The following is a 22,257-nucleotide window of genomic DNA, read 5'->3' on the forward strand; positions in this document are numbered from 1 at the left end:
GCTTTGAACATCTAAAAGGCCGTCTCATATTTAGAAATAACTGGTACAATGTGGTCTCTTACTGAATCCACAATTATCTTAAGGGCCTTCTCACTGTCCTTGCTCCATTGAATTTTCTCTGTATCATCAGAGGGTTCATGAATTTCACTTTTGACATAGGAGTCAATTTTATTTTCTTTCAAAACAAGCATGATTATGAATTTCCAAGATACAAAATTTGATGCTCCATCTAATCTATCTTCAAACCTAACTCCGGTTGCCATTAGGATTATGGGAAGGTGATCTTAGTAAGAGCTTGGTGAAAGTTTATGAGATCGTTATATAATTTTAATATGATCTTCCTTAACATGGCTCTGATACCATGTTAAGTGTTAGGTCTGACTTGGAAAGCTAATGTACTGAGAGGGGAGGGGTGAATCAGTACTTCAAAACTTTTCTTGAAAAATAATTTTACTGATAAACACAAACTAAGTATTGCTGATCTCATAAATATATAGTACTGAAACATAATCATAGAAATAACATCCATCAACATTTCACTCCATAACACAAATATTTTTGGTCACGCAGAAACTCTTGGTTAGAGAGAAAAACTGTGGTGGGGATGACACCCACAACTTCACATACTATAGTAATCAAGATTGCTCGGTTAGAGCTACATGTTTAGCTATTTCTGATAGCTTATCCTATTAGGAGTATAAAGATCTTTAGATCTACCTTGCTGAAGGATTTTACAAAAACTTCTACAAAATGTTGTACCTGGTTAAAGGCTTTACAATTTATAGACTTTATTAGAGTCTTTTACCCTGTTAAAGGTTTCTAACACAACTTAATAATTCAATCAAAATCTTTACAAAATATCTGCAACTTCACATCTGAAATGTTATAGCAGACTCTATGTGCTCAATATAAAATTACCTTGCTCATAGCATTCCTCGGTAATTGATAAATAAACTCGGTAACCACTTCTGTATACTCTGTCCCTTTAACTGTTCTCTGAAACCTTCTCGGTAACCTCTGAATATCTCTGTCAATCTTCACTTTATATCTTCTCTTGATTGTCATGTCATATTTCAAATACTCAAATCATTCTGTTTATATAGATCTCTGAGATGGTGATCTGTTCATGCTTCGATCATACAAACATGTTTTATTGAATGAATAAACATAGAAATTATTTCATTGGATATACTTCCTCAAAATCATACAAAATCTTTAAATGCAATTTTCTATGTAATAACGGTTTCATCTTTCTAGAATCTTGTAACATGTTTCACATGTGTGTCCAGGTTCATTGAATCTGGTAACACGTTTCCACTTGGTTCAGATTAGCTCGGTATTCCTTCTTTGCTGCTCGGTAGACATATGAACCTTACTCGGTAGACATTCTGTATTCATCTTGGTTCATAGCTCGGTGTATATCATCTCGGTGACTTGTCTCTCTTCTGTAACCGAGACCGGTTGCCTTGGTATTTACCGACTGGACTTTTTGGTAATATTAACCGACTAGTGTATATAGGATGACTTTGGGCATAAAACTAGTGACAACTTAGTAAATAGCAACAATCTCCCCTTTTGACATTAGTTTGGTATGATTGACAAAACTCCTTTCAAAGTCATAACACAAAATCTATATACTTGCAAAATAAACTGAAATGTCAGTATATATATTGTTCAAATACATACTCCCCTTATCAATATTCTGTACATAACTTGATGTTCCATACTCTGTATTCCATGCTCGTGATGTTCCATGCTCTTGATGTTTCATGTTTCCCCTAACAATTTCAACTGTATACTCGGTATATATGATAAACTCTGTACACTTAGATACTCTGTATACTCGATTCATTCCCCCTTTTTGACAAACATCAAAACTAGTTACCATTTGGTGGGGGCAATTGATCAAAAATAGATTTATACTTTGTACGAGCTTCTGTAAGAGCGTTGGTAAGTGCATCCTTGACACTTTCTAGTATTGTATTCTGAGCTACAATATCAGCTGACAGTGTGATCAAACCATCTAAAGTGCTTCCCTCTACTTGAGTTGACAATTGGGTAGCTCGGTTGATCTGCTCTTGAACTGATGACAAATCGGGAATAAATAATGTTTGAAGAGTCATGATTTCCATCCTTATTTTATGCTCTTCATTCCAAAGTTCTAACTATTGAGCCATAAGGGTTTGTAGCCTTGTATAAAAATTCTAAAGAGAATCTGGCTCGATAGTTAGTTTATTTGAGAGATTGGTAATCTCTTTTTCAATGGCTTCAGTCTTATTCTTGATATCTTTGATGAAGAATAAGAATGTACATAACTTCTGGAATAAAGAAATAATATGCTTGAGTTGAGGGGACAACTCACCAATGAATTCAATAAGCTTTATTCTACCTATAGCAATTGCTTTCTACACTTCTTCAATCATCTTGGCAGTTAGCCCTTTATCTTTCAATTTGCTAAGGTATTCTGATGCTTCTACTCTTGATTCCTCCAACTGAGTGAGTAGTTCATCTAGTTGCACATGGATGGCAGCATCTTTATTGATGGTAGCTTTAGGTATCATGTCTATCAATAATGTTTTGACCTTCTGAAGTACATGGTTCTTCTGCTGAATAGCTATCTGTCTTTCCTGCTTTGCTTTGGCTTTACAAAGCTCACCGAATTCTATTAGTGCTTGCCCTTTCAATTTTGTAATGTCAACATTCGGTAACACAATGGGCTTTGACATATCTATCTTAAAACTATGTCTTTTTGCTTTCTTCTCCTTTGTTGATGATGCCTTCTCCGGTTGAATGGGTACAATGGCTTTTGAGGCTTGTCCTTCCTCGGTATGTTGCTCGGTAGAGGCAACACTTTTGTCAGTTCCTTTAGCCTCTGTTGTATCCTTCGGTGTTTCCTTGCTCAGAGTTTCAGTGGCAATTATCTCGGTGCTTGATGGTACTTGGGAATTTTGCTCGCCAGTGTCCTGAGAGGTAGATTCATCCGGTTTAATCTTTTGATCCTCTGCACCTTGATCTATGTCTTAAAGTTTGTCGGCTGTAACGTGTTGGATGATCGGAGGATAGGACTTAATCTGTTCCACAACTGATTCACTTGATATTAGTTTGGCATAGGAGCTCCCTTCTATCATTTCTCCTTCCCGTGCTTCAGTGTCTATTACATCCTCATCTGACTGAATAGTGGAAACAGGATATTGCTTGGTGATGTCAACTATTTCTACTTCACCTTTTGGTTCTTTAGCCTGAATCCTGAATATTTTCTTCCATTTTTCTTCAGTTTCTTTTTCAACTTCAAGAAATAGGCCATTCATCATTTTCAAGGCCCTTTGTTTTACTTGAAAATTTGTCTAGTAGTTTTTCAAATGATCTCTTATGTCATCTACCGACATATCTGGAAAGAGATGAACCAAAACTCTTTCTCTTATTTGCTTCTCTGAGTCCATAGCATATTTCCATCTATTATCAATATGTGAGTACAATGCTTTTGGAAGAAAACCAACCACTTCCAATGGAACTACTCAGAACTTGAGAAGTACACAAATTACTCTCTTCTATTTGCCTCTTCTCTTCATCTGTTCTTGTATCATATTTTACATATCTAAACGACCCAAATCCACCATATTCCCTTAATTTTGCACAAAAATTGTCAACACTATGTACATCTTCCTTTGTGCTTTTCACAACTTGAAATTTATTTACATCTTCTGACTCTGTGCCACTTTCCTCTTTATCCAAAATTAGTCTTCTGGTCTTCTTTCTATAAGTTTTTGTAACCTTAGGCATTTCTACATTCTTTTGCTTCTTACCGGGTGATGCAACCGATGATCTAGTGTTTAGTCGCTTTGCTAGCATGGTCAGTGACACCTTGGTTGTATCCTGTTTCTTTCTTTTCAAAACTTTGCCCTTTGGCAACTCGGTGCTTAGTGTAATTGCTGCTTCTTGAGCTTCAGATTCTTCCTTGATCGAAAGTTGATCACTCTTCCTTCTTGTTGTCTTAGTAGGTGTGGAGGTAGAACCTTCTCAAAACTTCTCAGTTAAATCATTGATCATTTTGGTGGCTTTTCTGGCAGCCTTTGGTACTACAATTCTCATTTTTACTTTTTCTTTCACCTCTTCGTAGGTGCCATATCAGATCTTGGTAGCATGCCTTGGAAGTGCTAAAAAGGCATCTATCTACTATTGAGTAATGTCAAAATCTATCTCATAACCCATAGGCGGTAATGATTGAGTCCTGGGTTCTACAACATTGACATAACAGTAGTCGGTATCCACTTCAAAACATATAGTATCCTTGTACTTTTCCACTAGCCGAGGTGGAATCCTATACCTGCTATTCATCTTTTCCTGGAATCTGTTGAAGTAATCATCCATTATCATATTGAAATTATCACCTAGCTGATTGATGAAATCATTTATTTGATGGGTGATAGGTCGGTATAATTCCCAAACAATGTTACCGACTGAAGGCAAGAATTTCTAAAAATAGAAGAACATACACACTAAGAGTGACCCAAACTTTAGTGTGTTTGCAGTATTATTCTTCTTCGGTTTCCTTATTGTATTGAGAATTTCAAAAAGATTCTTCAATAACACTTCACATAAATCAATTTGCATACCCTTTTTAACAATTTTATAAGCCAAATCTACAGCTGTGCACAGTACACTGTTTTCTCTTGCAGACTGGAAGAAACAATAACCAATAACTCTAATAGAAAAATTTAGTTTTGCATCAGTCACATTGTTTAACTTAAGACCTCTGCTATCAGACTCAACACCTGTTAATGTTATCAATTCCTTCTGTGAAATCATCTTCTGTGCTTGGGCATGGTCAAATATAGGGTATCCGGTTATCATGTGAATAATCTCCTTGGTGATCTTGAAAGGTTGATCCTCTAACCACATAAAATCGTCATGCACACGACTCAAGACAAATTTGACCCATTGGGGTTTGAAGACTCGAGGATAGGTTAGGGCTTCGGTCAATCCCTTAACTTTGATATGCTCAAACTTCCTATCTAAGTTTCCATCAGTGCACATTTTGTCATACATATCCTTAATCTCAATATGACGTAGCTCTTCAACTCGACACTTGGTATAAAATCTAACATCTTCGATCAACATAACCCTATTCGGAATAAGAGAGAATGCAGTTTTCTCATCGGGTTCAGATGCAACTTTGGGAGGTAAGGTGTATTTCAATGTAGGCTTCTCAATGCTTTCTACTACAACAGGTTTCTATACCTTGGGAGCCATTTCAAACTTGAAATTCTACTTACAAAATAGCTTAGGGTTTCAAATATCCAGAAAATGCTTCCAAAATACTTAGCAAATATTCACAACTTGACTTTGATCGGTTAACTGCTAAGAATGTGGTTTAGATTATGCTAAATACCTTGAATTCACTCTTGGAAATGTTTGATCGCCTTTTGATTCACTTTGCTCTACACTTGGAAAACTGGTAAGTGAAAAATGACCGTGCAAAATACTTTAAGTACCTCTTTTTGACCTTATCGGGTTTCATGTGGTTAGGTAAAATAGGCATTAAATGCACTCGGTTCCACTATACCAACTATCTCCCTTATAGAATTTTACCGACTAGACAGGTTTAAAACTTTTGCCGACTTCTCTGGTAATTCAAAAGACTAGATAATATTTCAAACTTGCTATTGCATCTTAGCTATGCAGATTTTGGAATTAAGTACATGATTATATAGGAACTGTTAAGATCTTACCTTGTGAGAATGCAGTCCCTCCATAACTTTATTGATTAATTCGAAGTAGATGCACCTAACTCGGTACATAAGGTGCTTCCTTAATTAGTTGACACATTTTCCTTCTTTTTCCAAAATTTCTGTAATTTGCTTGTTATCTCCTCAGTATCTCCTCTAGGTTGGTCTCTGTAGTCTTTAGCCAAGTGTCCAACTTTGTGACAATGAAAACATGCCATTTCGGGATTTCTCCATGATCTCCTGTTGTTCATTCCAAACCTTATCATATAGTTTGCACTTATATGTCCGTATCTCCCACAACATTCACACCATATTCTTGTATTGTAATCCCATGGTATTGAAGTATATTGTCGATTGAGATCTATGTGAGTTCGGTAACTTCTAGTGTTTTCTTGGTGTGGAGTCCACATATAGTTTTTCTGCTTAAACCAACATTTCTCAGTATTGTGTCCATATCTATTGCAATTTTTGCAAAGCCCCCTGAATTTTGCCTTCTCATAATTGTTAACAGACTTTGTCCTACATTGCTTAGATGTGTGACCATACTTGTTGCAATTATAACAATAACCATCAAACCTAGTAACATTCGGTTACTTACCTTTTCTGATCCGACAAACGTTGGCAGTATGTCCTTGTTTTCCATAGTAGTTGCAAATAGGCTTCTTGTCCTTCATGTTATCTTTGTTTCCAACTTTCTTTGATGATTCTCCTTTCTCGGTGGTGTTGATCCCTTTCTCGGTAGAGTTGTTTCCTTTATAACCAAGTCTTGCAGCTTTGTTGGGTGTTCTCATATTTAATTGCTCATCCAACATTCTTGACGATTCATAGCTTTTTCTCAGTGTTTCTTTTGACTTCTTTTCTGTTTCTAGTTCATCGGTCAATCTTGATAATTCAAGTTTCAATGCTTGGATCTCATTTTCCTTTAGAGTAGCTTCATGATGTGCATTATCCAATTGATCAAACAGATTATGTTGAACTTCAGTCATCCTTGATATTTCGTCATTCTTTGAAGACACCATTGCTTCTAGTTGTTGTTTTTCTCCTTCCATATTTCACTTATTATCTTCAACTGTTCTTAATGCATCAAGATTTTCAGTCATCTGTGTGCTGAAATACTCATGTTCCCTTCTCATTACTTTTAGCTATTCATTAAGTGCTTTGTTCTTTTCTTTCAATTTTGCAATTATTTCTTCAGATTCTTCTGATATGCTGTTCTCAGATAATGTCTCAATTTGTTCCACCAACTCTTGTGAGTCCTGTAAATCATCACACAACCTTCTTCTGACTTTCAATGATCTTTGCATTTACCTCTGCATATTTGCAATCACTTGATTAGCATGATCCAATTCTTCTTGAAGATTCACAATCATGCGTGATTGTTTATAGCCTTCCATTGATAGGATCTTTCTCTTTAGGCTGTTAGTCCCTTTACCAAGAATTAGGCTCTGATATCAATTGTTAGGTCTGACTTGGAAAGCTAATGTACTGAGAGGGGAGGGTTGAATTAGTACTTCAAAACTTTTCTTGAAAAACAATTTTACTGATAAACACAAACTAAGTATTGCTGATCTCATAAATATATAGTACTGAAACATAATCATAGAAATAACATCCATCAACATTTCACTCCATAACACAAAGATTTTTGGTCACGCAGAAACTCTTGGTTAGAGAGAAAAACTGCGATGGGGATGGCACCCACAACTTCACTACTGCAGTAATCAAGATTGCTCGATTAGAGCTACATGTTTAGCTATTTCTGATAGCTTACCTTGTTAGGAGTATAAAGATCTTTATATCTACCTTGCTAAAGGATTTTACAAACACTTCTACAAAATGTTGTACCTGGTTAAAGGCTTTACAATTTATAGACTTTATTAGAGTCTTTTACCCTGTTAAAGGTTTCTAACACAACTTAATAATTCAATCAAAATCTTTACAAAATATCTACAACTTCACATCTGAAATGTTATAGCAGACTCTATGTGGTCAATATAAAATTACCTTTCTCATAGCATTCCTCGGTAATTGATAAATAAACTCGGTAACCACTTCTATACACTCTGTCCCTTAAACTGTTCTTTGCAACCTTCTCGGTAACCTCTGAATATCTCTGTCAATCTTTAGTTTATATCTTCTCTCTTGATTGTCATGTCATATTTCAAATACTCAAATCATTTTGTTTCTATAGATCTCTGAGATAGTGATCTGTTCATGCTTCAATCATACAAACATGTTTTATTGAATGAATAAACATAGAAATTATTTCATTGGATATACTTCCTCAAAATCATACAAAATCTTTAAATGCAATTTCCTATGTAATAACGGTTTCATCTTTCTCAAATCTTGTAACACGTTTCACATGTGTGTCCAGGTTCATTGAATCTGGTAACACGTTTCCACTCAGTTCAGATTAACTCGGTATTCCTTCTTTGCTGCTTGGTAGACATATGAACCTTACTCGGTAGACATTCTATATTCATCTCGGTTCATAGCTCAATGTATATCATCTCGGTGACTTGTCTCTCATCTTTAACCGACACCAGTAGCCTTGGTATTTATCGATTGGACTTTTTGGTAGTATTAACCGACTAGTGTATATAGGATGACTTTGGACATAAAACTAATGACAACTTAGTAAATAGCAACAGTTAAGTTCTTTCAAAATTCTGTGATCAAAATAGAAGAGATGGAAATATGATGTGAAATTTGTATTTTATCTGCTATAGCGCATTTTGAAGATGCATAACACTTATTAATTTTGGTGTGTCCATCCTCCTTAATGTAAGCATGCTATATAAGTGGATGAGGGGTTACGTAGTGAAGAGATATGTCTTCCCACGCGGGAAGACACATCTCTTCCCTATGTACCTCTCACCATAGTATATAAACTAGTCACCATTTACTTACTCGATCGGAAGGAGCACGATTTGTTTGAGAATCGCTTTACCACCCGATACCATGAACGATATATATATATACACGATCGATGTTACAAAATTTAACAAAGTCAACAACACTAGATAGAGGAACCTGCAATAGTACAAGTTCATATCCAGGCCATACTTCATCCGAAATGCCAAGTTTGACATGAATGACACCATAACTTAAATTTGTAACAATCTTCCCTTTTGTCATTAATGATAACACTTGAATTTTAACAAAATAATCATAGTAACACCAAAAGTTCTCCCCCTTTTTGACATCAAAGACAAAGGGCACAACTCAACATGACATACTAATCTTTGCAACAATCCTTGTTACATAGATAATACCCTTCTGTCACTACTCTCCAACAACTAAAAGAAACTATATACTCCATTGCTCCCCCTGAAAGCAACAACAACATCAATCCAAGAGACAAAGAATAAGCCTTGAATCTACTTGTGGAAAGATGCACCTTATCTATGCATTTAGTTAGAGAAAGGAGGGACAATGACCTCTAATTTTAGCCCGAGATACTCAAAAGTATCCTTCACCAACACTTTAATTAAGATGTCCGCAATTTGTTCTTTTGTAGAAATATACTTTAATTCGACTTTCTTTTCTGCAGGACCTTCTTTCTTAAGAAATGATATGAGATTGAGATATGTTTAGTTCTTGAAATGCATTACTGAATTCTTTAAAATATTTATGGCACTAGCATTATCACACATGATGGGAATAACTTCATGGTGCACTACTCTGATATCTTTAAGATTTTGTTTCATCCACTTAATTTGAGTACGTCCAAATGCTATTGCAATGTATTATGCTTCTGCAATAGATAGAGATTCTAAATCCTGATTCTTAACCAAGAGACTAACCTATCTCCCAAGAAAAATGCACCTCTACATGTGCTTTTCCTATCATCAAGACATCTGGCCCAATCAACATTTGTGTGCTTTTAGCATGAAATCTCCAATCTTCTTATATGAAAGACCAAAATCTGGGGTTTCCTTCAAGTATCTAAAAATCCTCTTTACTGCTTGATCATGTGATTGCTTCGTATTAGCCTAAACTCTTGCAACTAAACAAACAACTTGCATGATATTTGGTTTAGAGACAATTAAATATAACAATCTTCCAATCATGGATATGTACTTCTTCTGATTAACTTTCAAAAATTTATCACCTTGGCTCAACTACAACCAACAACTAAGGGGGTTGCAATCAGTTTACAATTCTCCATTTCAAATTTCTTTAGAATCTCTGACATATTTGCCTTGAGAAATGAAAATTCCATCTTCTAGCCGCATAACTTGCAAACCAGTAAAGAATGACAACTCACCAGTCATTGACATTTCAAATTCCTTCTATATCTCTTCTACAAACTCTTTACATAGATCATCATTTCCTCCAAATATAATATCATCAACATAAACAAGAACAATTAGTAGTTTGCTACCTTCAACTTTAAAGTAAAGATTGCTGTCAGCAGTACCTTTTTTTAAATTTTGTTGTAACAAATATCTATCCAATTTGACATATCAAACCCTAGGTGCTTGTTTGAGTCCATATAATGCCTTTTTCAATTTGCAAACCATATCTGATTTTTTTGATAACTTGGACACATTCGACTATTTAACATATACATCTTCTTCAAGTTCTCCATTTAGAAAAATTGACTTAACATCCATTTGGTACACCTTAAAGTTCTTATAGGTACAAAAAGAAAGAAACATTTTTATAGCTTCTATTATAACTATTGAAGCAAAAGCTTCCTCAAAATCAATACCTTCAACTTATGAATAACCTTTATATACTAACCTTGCCTTGTTCCTTGTGATTTGTGAAGAGCACACGTTTATACTAAGAAGGAAGGGTGGGGGTGGCGGGTGGGTGGCGAATCAATAGAAAAACTAATTTTAACTTTTTCAACTTCAATCACAAGTATAAACTTATCTCATTAACACATTCATATGTGATTTAACTAATATGAACAGAAGTAGAACACAAGATATATACATGAAAACTCTTACAAGAGAAAACCATGATAAATTAATGCTTTTATAAGTTTCTTCTTTTACAATGTTTGTTGGCACCAACCCCTAACACTATTTGTGAGCACAAACCTATTGGAAGCACCAACTCCCAAATCTGATTTTGTTAGTACTAACCCACTGGAAGCACCAACCCATTGGGAGCACCAACTCCCACAATTGAATTTGTAGGCACCAACCTCATCAATATTGATTTCCACCTTAAAACACTATTTGTGAGCACAAACCCATTGGAAGCACCAACTCCCAAATCTGATTTTGTGAGTACCAACCCACTAGAAGCACCAACTCCCAAATCTGATTTTGTGAGCACCAACCCACTGGAAGCACCAACTCCCACAACTGAATTTGTAGGCACCAACCTCACCAATATTGATTTCCACCTTAAGAATGTTGCTATCTCAACAAATAATGGATACCACTTTTTTTTTTTAATCAGTAAAGGCAGAGCCGAATCCATATATTCATTTTGGAGAATTGCAATGTATACATTCATGAATGAGAAAGGATCATAAACCTAATGTATGCAATTGAAACCATTCCCTGGATTTTCTGGAAGAGAATATAATTTCAAGGCAAAGCAGAAAACCCTATACATTATCTTCATTCATTCCAAAAAACTATCATAGTTTATGGCAATGAAGATCAAAATTATCTTTCAAATATAAGTTTTAGTAGATGATTTTTTTAACAATAGGTTTAGCAGAGATTATCTGAAATATCTTATAGTCAAAAAACACTTAAAAAGAAAGAAACTAGCTGTAGGCTTTGAAATGCCAACAAACATAACCAGAAAAATAAAACCTATCTTTCAATTTTTCTCAAGAGGCTCGGCAGGGGGAGTCAAGGTTTTGTCTCTTCCTCGGCCTCTGCACGGAGTCCTGCCTCGACTGCGACTAGACCCATGACACAATCCTCTGCCACCTCCTCTGCCACCCCGTTTAGCCTGGGGTTCATCTTCTTCAACTTTTGGTGGCAAGATTCCATTTAACCTTGCAAATTCGTGGATTTCCTCCTCCCTGCCTAGATCTTCTAGATTCTCACCCATGAAACGCCACTTAAGGTATCTGAGCCCCATACCAACAAATTCTCTGTGATTGTCCAGGTCTTTGCCTTTCGGGTCTAACAGAAAGGGATAATACTTAATTATTTCCCCGGGAACGTTGTACAAAAATCTATCACTTGGCTGAGGAGCTCCTGAGTCATGGAGTGCCTTGTTGAGAATTCCTTGCAATTCTAGCAAGATTTCATCTGGGAATAACTTCTTTGTGAGGTTCCAAACAACTTGTTTGGCCATTTTCAAATCCAATAGAGAGGCGACAAACCTGGATGATATGTTTGTATTGTTGCGAGGGTATTCCTCCCTGCTCAAATGCCTGTTACCCAGGATCATTTTTACTGCCAAGACGGTCATTAGCTCTGGGTGAAGTAATAGTCGCTTCAATCTTAAATCTATTATTCTTCAGAAAGAGACTTGATGCGTGGAGGCCGAGAGGGAAATAGAAGTGTCTTCTCTGAAGCATGAGATAGGCCTTAGATAGATGCTCATGATAAACCCACATGGTTCCTCACCAGACATAATTAACGATTTCAAAGGCTTCGGTCAAGAGAAAAGTATGAATCAAATTAATCTTCAATGAGATCACTCATAGATTAGGATAGATTAAAAACTTGCAGTGAAAGAGAAGCAAAACCTAGGCGACACTTTCTTTAACGCATATTAATGAGGAGTTCTTGCATTAAATTCACCTACAAAGGTGGCGAAGGATATTTATCCCTGAACATGCCAAATCTCCCTGACTCTAAAATGATGCCTAACTTGTTGACAACGCACACCTTGAGCTAGAAATGATGACTATCGCTAGCTGGTTTTCGGGAAATGGAAAAGGTAACGCTTGTTTTGAAAGAGAAAATTGAGTGACGTCACTCTTACCGGGCCCTCTTTGTTGCCGAAAAAAGGTCAAGATTTGAACTAAAAAAAGTAACCGTTCCCCAACTTGAGCGCCATAGTTGAACCTTAAAATTAATTAAGGAAGGGAGCATCTGCAGGAGCTGCTCGTTTGCTTTGGAGGACCTACCTTGCACTCATCAAACCCAAGGAGATCTTTTCTGCAATTTTAACCTGTCCTAGTTAGTCTTGCTACTTGGCTCCCTAATCCCACCAATGAATATAAGTGCCCTCTATTGCTGTTTTTGAGAGGGCATCTGCTACTGTGTTCGCTTCTCTGAAGATATGTTTTGCTTCATATTGCTCCAATTTTGCCAAGTTTTCTGATATACTGTCTAGAATTGTCCGTAGCCGCCACTTTGGGGTTTTTTTCCTTTTGATTGCGTTGATTGCTATATTTGAGTCTCCCTCCACTGTGATGTTTCTTAATCCATGCTTAATGCAATCCATCAATCCTAGCTGTAAGGCTTTAAATTCTGCTATATTGTTAGTGTCCGGTGGCATTGGCTTTGCCATTTTCCCTATGATTGACCCTGAGTGGTCTCTAATCACATATCCTATGTTTGAAGGACTTGGGTTGCCTTTGGAAGCACCATCAAAATTTAATTTTAACCGGTCGAGCTTTGGAGGGGTCCAAATAGCTTCCTTTCTAGACTTGGATTTTTGCCCAAAAGAGGGAGGAATCTTGATTCCCTGCCAATTTTTCCTTATGCTTTCATCCCAAGAAGAGAAAATTTTGGGAGATTCCATTGAGAAAGCTAATTTCTAGTTTACTGTATCCACAATTGCCATTTCTATTGAGTTTAGGATTGATTCAAACCTTCTAACTTTATTATAAAAAAGCCTACGATTCCTTTCTTTCCAAATTTTCCAAACAAGGCAAGACATAGACACTTCAAAAATTTGGCTCAAAGTGCTTTCCTTCAAAGGGAGTGGCCAACATTGAAAAAGAGAAATTATGTCATTAGCTAGAGCTAAGATCCACCCCAATTTAGCACAGAGCCATCACTAGCATTTTGAAGCAAAGGAGCAATTCAAGAGGAGGTGATCCACTATCTCTGCCTGAGCTTTACACATAATGCACCTCGATGGTCCTTCATATCCCATTTTAGTGAACTTTTCTGTAGTTAAGATTTTTTTTTGGAAGGCTAGCCAAGCAAAAATCCCCGCTTTTGGAATAATCTTACTGCTTCAAAACAACTTAATTGGAATGCCCTGTTTTTCTTGGTTTGAAGCATTGACTAAAACTCTATAGCCATCTTTAGAATTATACTGCCCTGTTTTGGAGGAGGCCCAAATTAGAGTATCTTTCCCTCTTCTAGGGTTGATATTTCTTGCTTTTAACTGGTCTAGGAGTTGTTCTAATTCTTCCCCTGGGATGGGCAATCCAACCATAGGTTTCCACCTCCAACTTTGAATATTCAAAGAGCTTTCCATTGCTATGTAGTCACTGACTCGAACTCCCCAGTGTTGTTTAAACCAGTGCTATGTTATTGGAATGTTGAGAGAATTTGCGATGAAAGGATATCCTCCCCATGAGTCATCCTAGAATAGGCTAGAAGTTCCATCATGAATATCCCAAGGGATGGAGTCTAAAATTAGTTTTCCGCAGGAGATAATGAAGTTCCAAGTTATAGATCCTTTCAAATGATTGTTTGTTCTCAGAAGATTATGAGGATCCTAATCTGGTAGATATTTAGTTGCTAGCATCCTGACCCATGTTGTATTGGGATTTTTAAGAAACTTCCAAGCTAGTTTTGCCCCTAGGGATTTGTTTTCCAGCTTTAGATCTTTGATTCCTAAACCCCCCATTGTATAGGGTTTCATTATTTTATCCCATACAATTAAGGCAATTCTATGCTTTTCCCCAGTATTTTGCCAAAAAAAAAATCTCATCTTCTTGATTATGTAGGAATTTGCACTAACTGTTAGTGATAAGATGGATAATAAGTAGATAGGTAGGGCCAAAATCACTGCTTGAATCATTAGTAGCCTTCCAGCCAATGAGAGCCACTTCCCCTTCCAGGAGTTTGAGTTCTGCTCCATCTTTATCTTTAGAGGATCCCAGAATTTTCTATTCCTTAGTCCTCGATCAATTGGAATGCCCATATGAATACATGGAAGAGTTCCTGCTTTGCATTTGAGGATTCTTAGAATCTTAGCCTGTAAGAGGTTTTGAGTGGAAAAAAAGAAAACTTTGGATTTTTCTTTGTTACTTATTTGTCCTGAGGCCTTTCCAAAGGATTCTAATAGCAAGTTTAGTTGAGTTGCTTCCTTGAATTTTGCTGCACCCAAGAGAAGATTGTCATCTGCAAATTGCTGATGTGTGACAACAAAATTTGTGGTTACTTTGATTCCCTCTAGAAGGTTATTAGTTTGTTTTGTTTTTATTGCCCTCCCTAAAGCTTCCCCCATTATGATGTAGAGGAATGGAGATATAGGATCTTTTTGCCGAATGCCCCTTGAGGAAGAAAAAAAGCCTGCTAGCTTTCCATTTATCAGAATAGAAAATTTTGGTGGAGAAATGCATTTATAGACCCAGTTGATCCATTGTTTGGCAAAGCCAAAGGCTTGCACAATTTTACAAAGGAATCACCAATCTACATTATCATAAGCTTTTGAAATATCTAACTTAATTATCATACCTGGTCTATTCGTGCTTTGAAGAGTGTGGATTGCTTCTTGTGCCACAATGACCCCATCAAGAATTGAACGAACTAGAACAAAACCAGTCTGTTCATCTGATATAATGTTGTCCTTAAAAGGCTTCATTCTGTTTGTCATGACTTTTGAAAGGATTTTGTAAACTATGGTGCATAAAGAGATGGGTCTAAAATCTCCTAGATTTGATGCTTTCTCCTTTTTTGGAATGAGGGCAATAAACATATTATTGATTTCTTTGAGTAGTTAACTTGATCTTCTTGTGCATTCTAAGGCTTCTGTAAGTTCTTGACCCAATATATGCCAACACTTCTTGAAAAAATATGAGGGGAAGCCATCCGGATCGGGATCCTTTCCAGAGGGAAGCTGGTTTAAAGCTTGAGATACTTCTTCTAGATTGAGTTTCTCATTTAGTTTCTGATTCGGTTCATCTGTTATGATCTTAGGGATCGCATCCAAATTTTTTTTCTATTCAGTCAGGTGAGAGCCTTCAACATTGTTTAAGAGGTTGGGATAGTAAGTGATGATCTCTTTCTTAATCTCTTCAGGGTCCTCTATGATTTTGATTTTGCTTTGTCTCCAATTTAGACATCTAGTTCTTTCTCCTGCAAAGCTTTGTAATATTATGGAAGAACCTAGTGTTTTTATCCCCCATTCTGAGCGAATTCTCTCTAGACTTTTCCTTCCAAAAGATTTCTTCTTTTGAAAGGATATCCTCATATTCCATGAGGAGGTTCTTTTATTGTTCAAAGTATTCTTGATCCATTTCCACTGAGATAATCTTGTCATTTAGAGTTGCCAATTGCTATTCTGAGCATTCCCTTGTAGCAATTTCTGCTTTACTAATTTCAACTTTGAAATGAAGCAAAAAAGTTTTGATCCTTCAAATGATTCTTCCTTCCACCAGTTTTCAATCATGGTTAGAAAATTTGGGTCTTTCATCCACATATTCTCAAATCTAAAGGGAGATTTAGAGGTATCTTGGATTCCTTGGAGCGAAAGCATAATGGGAAAGTGGTTTGAACATAAGCAGGGAAGGACAAAACTGTCGAAGGCAAAAAGAAAGGATCTAAAGTCACCCTGCCAGAAGAATCTATCAATTTTTTTCTGAAATATTGCTAAAGCCTTTTCTTCTGTTTGTCCATGTGAAGGAATCCCCTGTGTCTATTTCTAATAATCCATTCCTTTCAATCCAATCGTTGAAATCCTATTGAGATCCGCCTAATCGAATGATGCCTCCCCTTTTGTTTGATGCTTTCCTAATGGTGTTGAAGTCACCACCTATGATGAGCTATTTATCGGCCAATTGAGATATGACTCCATCCAAAGAGAGCCATAAAAGTCGCTTTTTGAGAGGGGACACTGGGCCATAAGTATTGATAACAAAAAAAGAAGAGTTTGATTGAAGATGAGTGATTTTGGCTAACAACCAATTTCTGCTAGAAGCAATACACTTGACATGGACTTGAGAAGGCTTCTAGATTATCATTAGATCCCCCAGAGGCCCCTTCTGAGGCCACTATCATTTGCAGAGATGAATGGAACAAGGAATTAATTCCAATACCAAATGAGATTGCTTGCTGACAATCCAATTTAGTTTCTTGTAGGAGGGTGATATCTGCACTTACCAAAAGAATCCCTCTTTTGATCACCCTATGTTTGTTAGGGGCATTGAGTCCCCTAACATTCTAGGATAGGATTTTCATTGTTGTTGAGGAAGGGGGTTTCCCTTTCCTACTTTCTAAAGATCTATAATTTTTGATTGATTCTCCGCAACCCCATCTTGAGCTCTAGCTTCAATGAGTGATCTGTGGCCCTTCTTAGGGGGGGAAGATCCAAAGACCAGTTTCTCCATGCCCTCTAGATTCTGTTGCAGACCTAGTTTCCTTTTCTCCTTAATCTGAGAATACAATACTGCTAGGGGAGTATCTAGAACTGAGTCCAAATCTTCATCGTCTTTCATGTATTCCTGGAAGATTTTCTGGGCGTTTTGATCCATAGACATATCTAGACCTTGTGGAATTAATGAGGGTGACAACAGGAGTGGATAAGGGATCTCCGCTGATAGATTAAAATATTGCTTTGTTGGTAAGAGTTCTGTAGAAGGGGGAAGCTCACCTTCAGAGAAGTGTGGGTCATCTACCTCCTCCATATAAGCTTTAATGTCTTTTCTTTTCAACTCTGCAACTCTAACTGTATTTTCAAGAGGTGCTTCATTTACTCTGCCACTCTAACTGTATTTTCTTTTCAAATATGCTAGTATTATGACAATAAGTTTACCATAAAACCCTACTCAATATTATCTTCAATCTGCACATAGATCTTCCTTAAAGCTTCTCCAATATGCTTGAATGATGACCATAAAAATCCCACACCAGTGACAACAATTGCTTCACAAAATTGACTGGTATCTTTGCTTATGTTCTTAGATTTTGTTCCAATCTCTCTTACAATTGCTTCATAAATCTGCATAATTTTTGTTCTATTCTGAATGTTAATCTTCTCATACTCTCTTTCTCAAAACTGTTATATGGAGTTTTTATTTAATTGTCCTGGAGCATACATTTATATTTTCTTCACATATTTCTGATGTATAAGATGTATTTTATTTGCTCACATCACTTCGCTCAAAACATTCTACCCCACTCATATTCTTCTCCACACTTCACATATACCACTTATATTCATGTGCACTATTGCACACACTTTTATTTCTAATTCTAAACTCTATTAATATGTGTCTTATTTATCTTGATGAGACGCATCTTATTACAAAAGACCTCTCTTTGAGAAAAGATATTTCTATTTAATAGCCACCATTTCATTTGCAATACATTAATCATATTTATTTGATACAGATCGCGCACCACTTCAAAATATAAACTTACCACGTGAATTCTTCTATCCACGTTCTTCTTGTGAATGAGTTTTGCCCACGTCTACTGTATTCTCATTATACTTCCTTTAACAGATCGCTTACTTATAAAACAATTCCTTATTATAACTTCTTCTTGTAATATTTGACCATGAATAGCTGATAATAATCTTAGATAAATTTATACAAATCGCTTCATAAGTCATATATGGGTATCGTGTTCTGTGTATGGGCATCATAATACTGATTATTTAGAAAGCATACTCTCTAAATTTTCTTTGATCATTGACTTTGATAATTAATTACTGATTAGTAGACATCAACGTCTTCCAAATTAGTGCCACTTTGTTAGTTATGAATGTCTATTTTCCTTTGTGCATCGTTTTTCATTCTGTCGGCATTATGTGTATGGTTGCTGCATCTTTATTTAGCATTCACTTATTTGACAAGCAAGTCATTAATATAGCTGCTGAATATCTCCTCAATATAATCTTTTGATTTTAATGGGGCCCTGCCTTAAGAAGTTGACCTCATAAACAATTGTTTTTATTTAATTAGTAAACTCAAATCTTATTATCTTGTCTCATAAGCAATTACTCATATCAAATATTGATTGCAACCTTGGCAATTATGATCACTGCCTTTACATTGATTTCAGTTTGCACCTTTTAATATATTCATTACTGCTCATTGTTATAAGGATTTTTTCAATGAAGTCACTGCTCTCTTTTAAAAAGCAAAGGGTTACTTGGTCATTTATCAAGTCGACACTATTTTATAAGCCTGTGCTTAGAAATGCTTTCAAAACTTAGTCTTATATTGTTGTTTGATGCTATTTCTAGGTATCATTATGAACTTCATGATCTTTTCTTCCATCGGGGTCTATGTTGTTAGACATCAACCATTATCTCTTCTTTACGCTACTTATAAGTCACTATATTGGCATCAACTATGCTCATTATATGCTGTTAGACATCAACCATCATCTCTTCTTTACGATGGCTATAACTCGTTGTACTGGTATCAATTATGCTCATTATTTCTAACATTAGATATTGCTGCTTTTATTAGACATTTCAACCCTTATGAGTGTTAATGCATGATAGCCTCGGTAAGATAAATGATTGAATGAGAGATAAATGAAGTGTCTCATTCAAACATTTATTATCGTGAGGGGGCACGATCAAGTGATGATCAAGGCATCGCTTGACCATACCCAACCCACTACATATACCAAATGAAATGTGTGAGAATGGACATTGAAATAAAAAATGCTCCTCCTCTCCTGCAACATAAAAGAAGACAATTAGATTTATACAACAATTCAGTGATAGATAATACATAGAACAAGATAAATTTTAATTCTGATCCACAAAATTTACATGGTATTAGAGCCAGGTTTCCTTCTATAAAGCCTAACCGCCTGAAGGAAGATCCGATTAAGATCAGATTGATATCTCCTTGAAAGTCTTGAATATGGCCACATTGCAAGAACTTGTCCTCTCAAACTTAAACTACAAGCATCCCTTGCTGAAGTCAGAAATTCAGACGTATGTTCAGAATCTTATGCTCTCTAGAAGAAACTCAAGATACCTTGTGATTGAGAGGGAGCTTACTAATCAAGATTGAGCACTTCTGAGGTAAAAATTGTAAATATTGATTATTATTATTAATGCTAATAATTATTTTATGCGCCCTGTGTAAATCATAAGGAAGTGATGACTTCCAAATGATTTCCACTTGTATTTTTGAGGTTATTGGAAGGTGACGATCTTACAATAACTCAAGATTGTGGATAGAATCGCCGATTGAGGCAATCCACATAAAAGCTTGTGGATAGAATCATCGACAGAGGCAATCCACACGAGCTCATGGATAGAATCGCTGACTGAGGCAATCCACGTAAGAGCTTGTGGATAGAATCACCGACTGAGGCAATCCACATAAGAGCTTGTGGATAGAATCTCCAACTGAGGCAATCCACGTAAGAGCTTGTGGATAGAATCACCAACTGAGGCAATCCACACAAAAGCTCATGGATAGAATCACCGATTGAGGCAATCCACATAAGAGCTCATGGATAGAATCGCCGATTGAGGCAATCCACATGAGAGCTCATGGATAGAATCGCCAACTAAGGCAATCCATGTGAGAGCTTGTGGATAGAATCGCCGACTGAGGCAATCCACACAAGAGCTTATGGATAGAATCGCCGATAGAGGAAATCCACTCAAGATTTTGTGAATAGAATCACCGACAGAGGCAATTCACATCTTGAAACTATGGTCCCAAGATAAGCATCATACGATTTATGAATATTGCTCCCAATACCTTTTACATTTATCTTACCTAGCTAAGAGGGAGTGTTAATGCATGATAGCCTCGGTAAGATAAATGATTGAATGAGAGATAAATGAAGTCTCTCATTCAAACGTTTATTATCATGAGGGGGCATGATCAAGTGATGTCTTGATCGGCCATGTCCAAAAGACATGGCCGGTCAAGGCATTGCTTGACCGTACCCAGCCCACTACATATACCAAATGAAATGTGTGAGAATGGACATTGAAATAAAAAATGCTCCTCCTCTCCTACAACATAAAAGAAGACAATCAGATTTATACAACAATTCAGTGATAGATAATACATAGAACAAGATAAATTTTAATTCTGATCCACAAAATTTACAATAAGAAACAACACATAGGATAGCCTTGTCCACAGTCAAATTGGTTAGATCAACAATCTCACCATGACAATGATAATGACTATATGAATATTTCCTTGACATCAATGACAAATTCAACAACATTCTAACATTTTTTTTCATTCATAAAGATGATGACTAACCTCTTGATATCAATGACAAAATTTCCAACAATTTGTCCTTGTTCATTTAGCTTATTCCGGAACACCCACTTAGTTCTTATCACATTTTTGTCCACTGGTCTGGGTACTAGTTCCCATGCTCGATTTTCTATATCTGATTTAGCTTTTCTTCCATTGTCTTTACCCAAGTTTCTTCTTTGATTTTTTCCTCATAAGACTTTGGTTTCACCTATGAAAGACTTTGGTTCCACCTGTGAAAGAAAACATTAATTTGCTTGCTTATTGGCTTTCGTAACTCTTCTTGTATAAACACCTTTGTTTTTGTCTCCAATAACTTTATCTTTTGAATGGTTCTTTCACACATATGTGGCTAGACTTTTGGATACATTCTCAGGTTCTTCTTCTTCTCCTTTATTGTCTCTTTTGGACCATTGTCTTCCAGATCGACCTTCTCTTCCTACAACAATCAGAATAATTTCAAATTCAATGTCTAGTTCAAGTTCAGAGGCAGTTTGACCCCAATCTTCACAAAATTTTACATTTGTACTTTGTACTATCTTGTTTAGTCTCTTTTTGTAACAACAGTAGGCCTTGCTATTTGTAGCATATCTAAGAAACATCCCTTCATCTACTCTGGTATCATATTTTTTTAGATCATCTTCATCTCTCTTGATATAGCTCTTATTTCCAAAGATCCTGAAATAATTTAGAGTAGGTCTCCCATTCCAAAGCTCATAATGTGTCTTAGTATGATTTACTCTTAATTGTACCCTATTAAGAATATAGACAGTAGTATGCACAACTTCTTTCCAATACACATTAGCTACGTTAGCATCTTTCAACATAGTTCTAGCCATCTCAATAATAGTCCCATTCTTTCTTTCTACAACTCCATTTTAGTGAGGGGTTCTTGGGGTAGAAAAATGCCTTCTAATTCCACGTTTTTCACAAAAACTACAGTTGATTTTAGTTTCTACCCGATTTTCAACCATCGAATTGAATACTTTAAACTTTTCAAATGCTGTAGATTTTTCTTTCAAGAAAGTGACCCAAGTCATCCTAGAGTAATCATGACTAAGCAACATAAAGTACCTTTCTCCGTTGAGGTAGGTCTGCAAAGATCTATGTGAACCAACTCCAAAGGTTTAGAAGTACAAAGTTCCTTGTTCTTGAATCTCCTTTTTTTTTTTTTTTATCTAGTTGACATTCCCTACACGCAACATCAATAGGTTT

The sequence above is a fragment of the Cryptomeria japonica genome, chromosome 11, assembly GCF_030272615.1.
Source record: "Cryptomeria japonica chromosome 11, Sugi_1.0, whole genome shotgun sequence".
Lineage (NCBI taxonomy): Eukaryota > Viridiplantae > Streptophyta > Pinopsida > Cupressales > Cupressaceae > Cryptomeria > Cryptomeria japonica.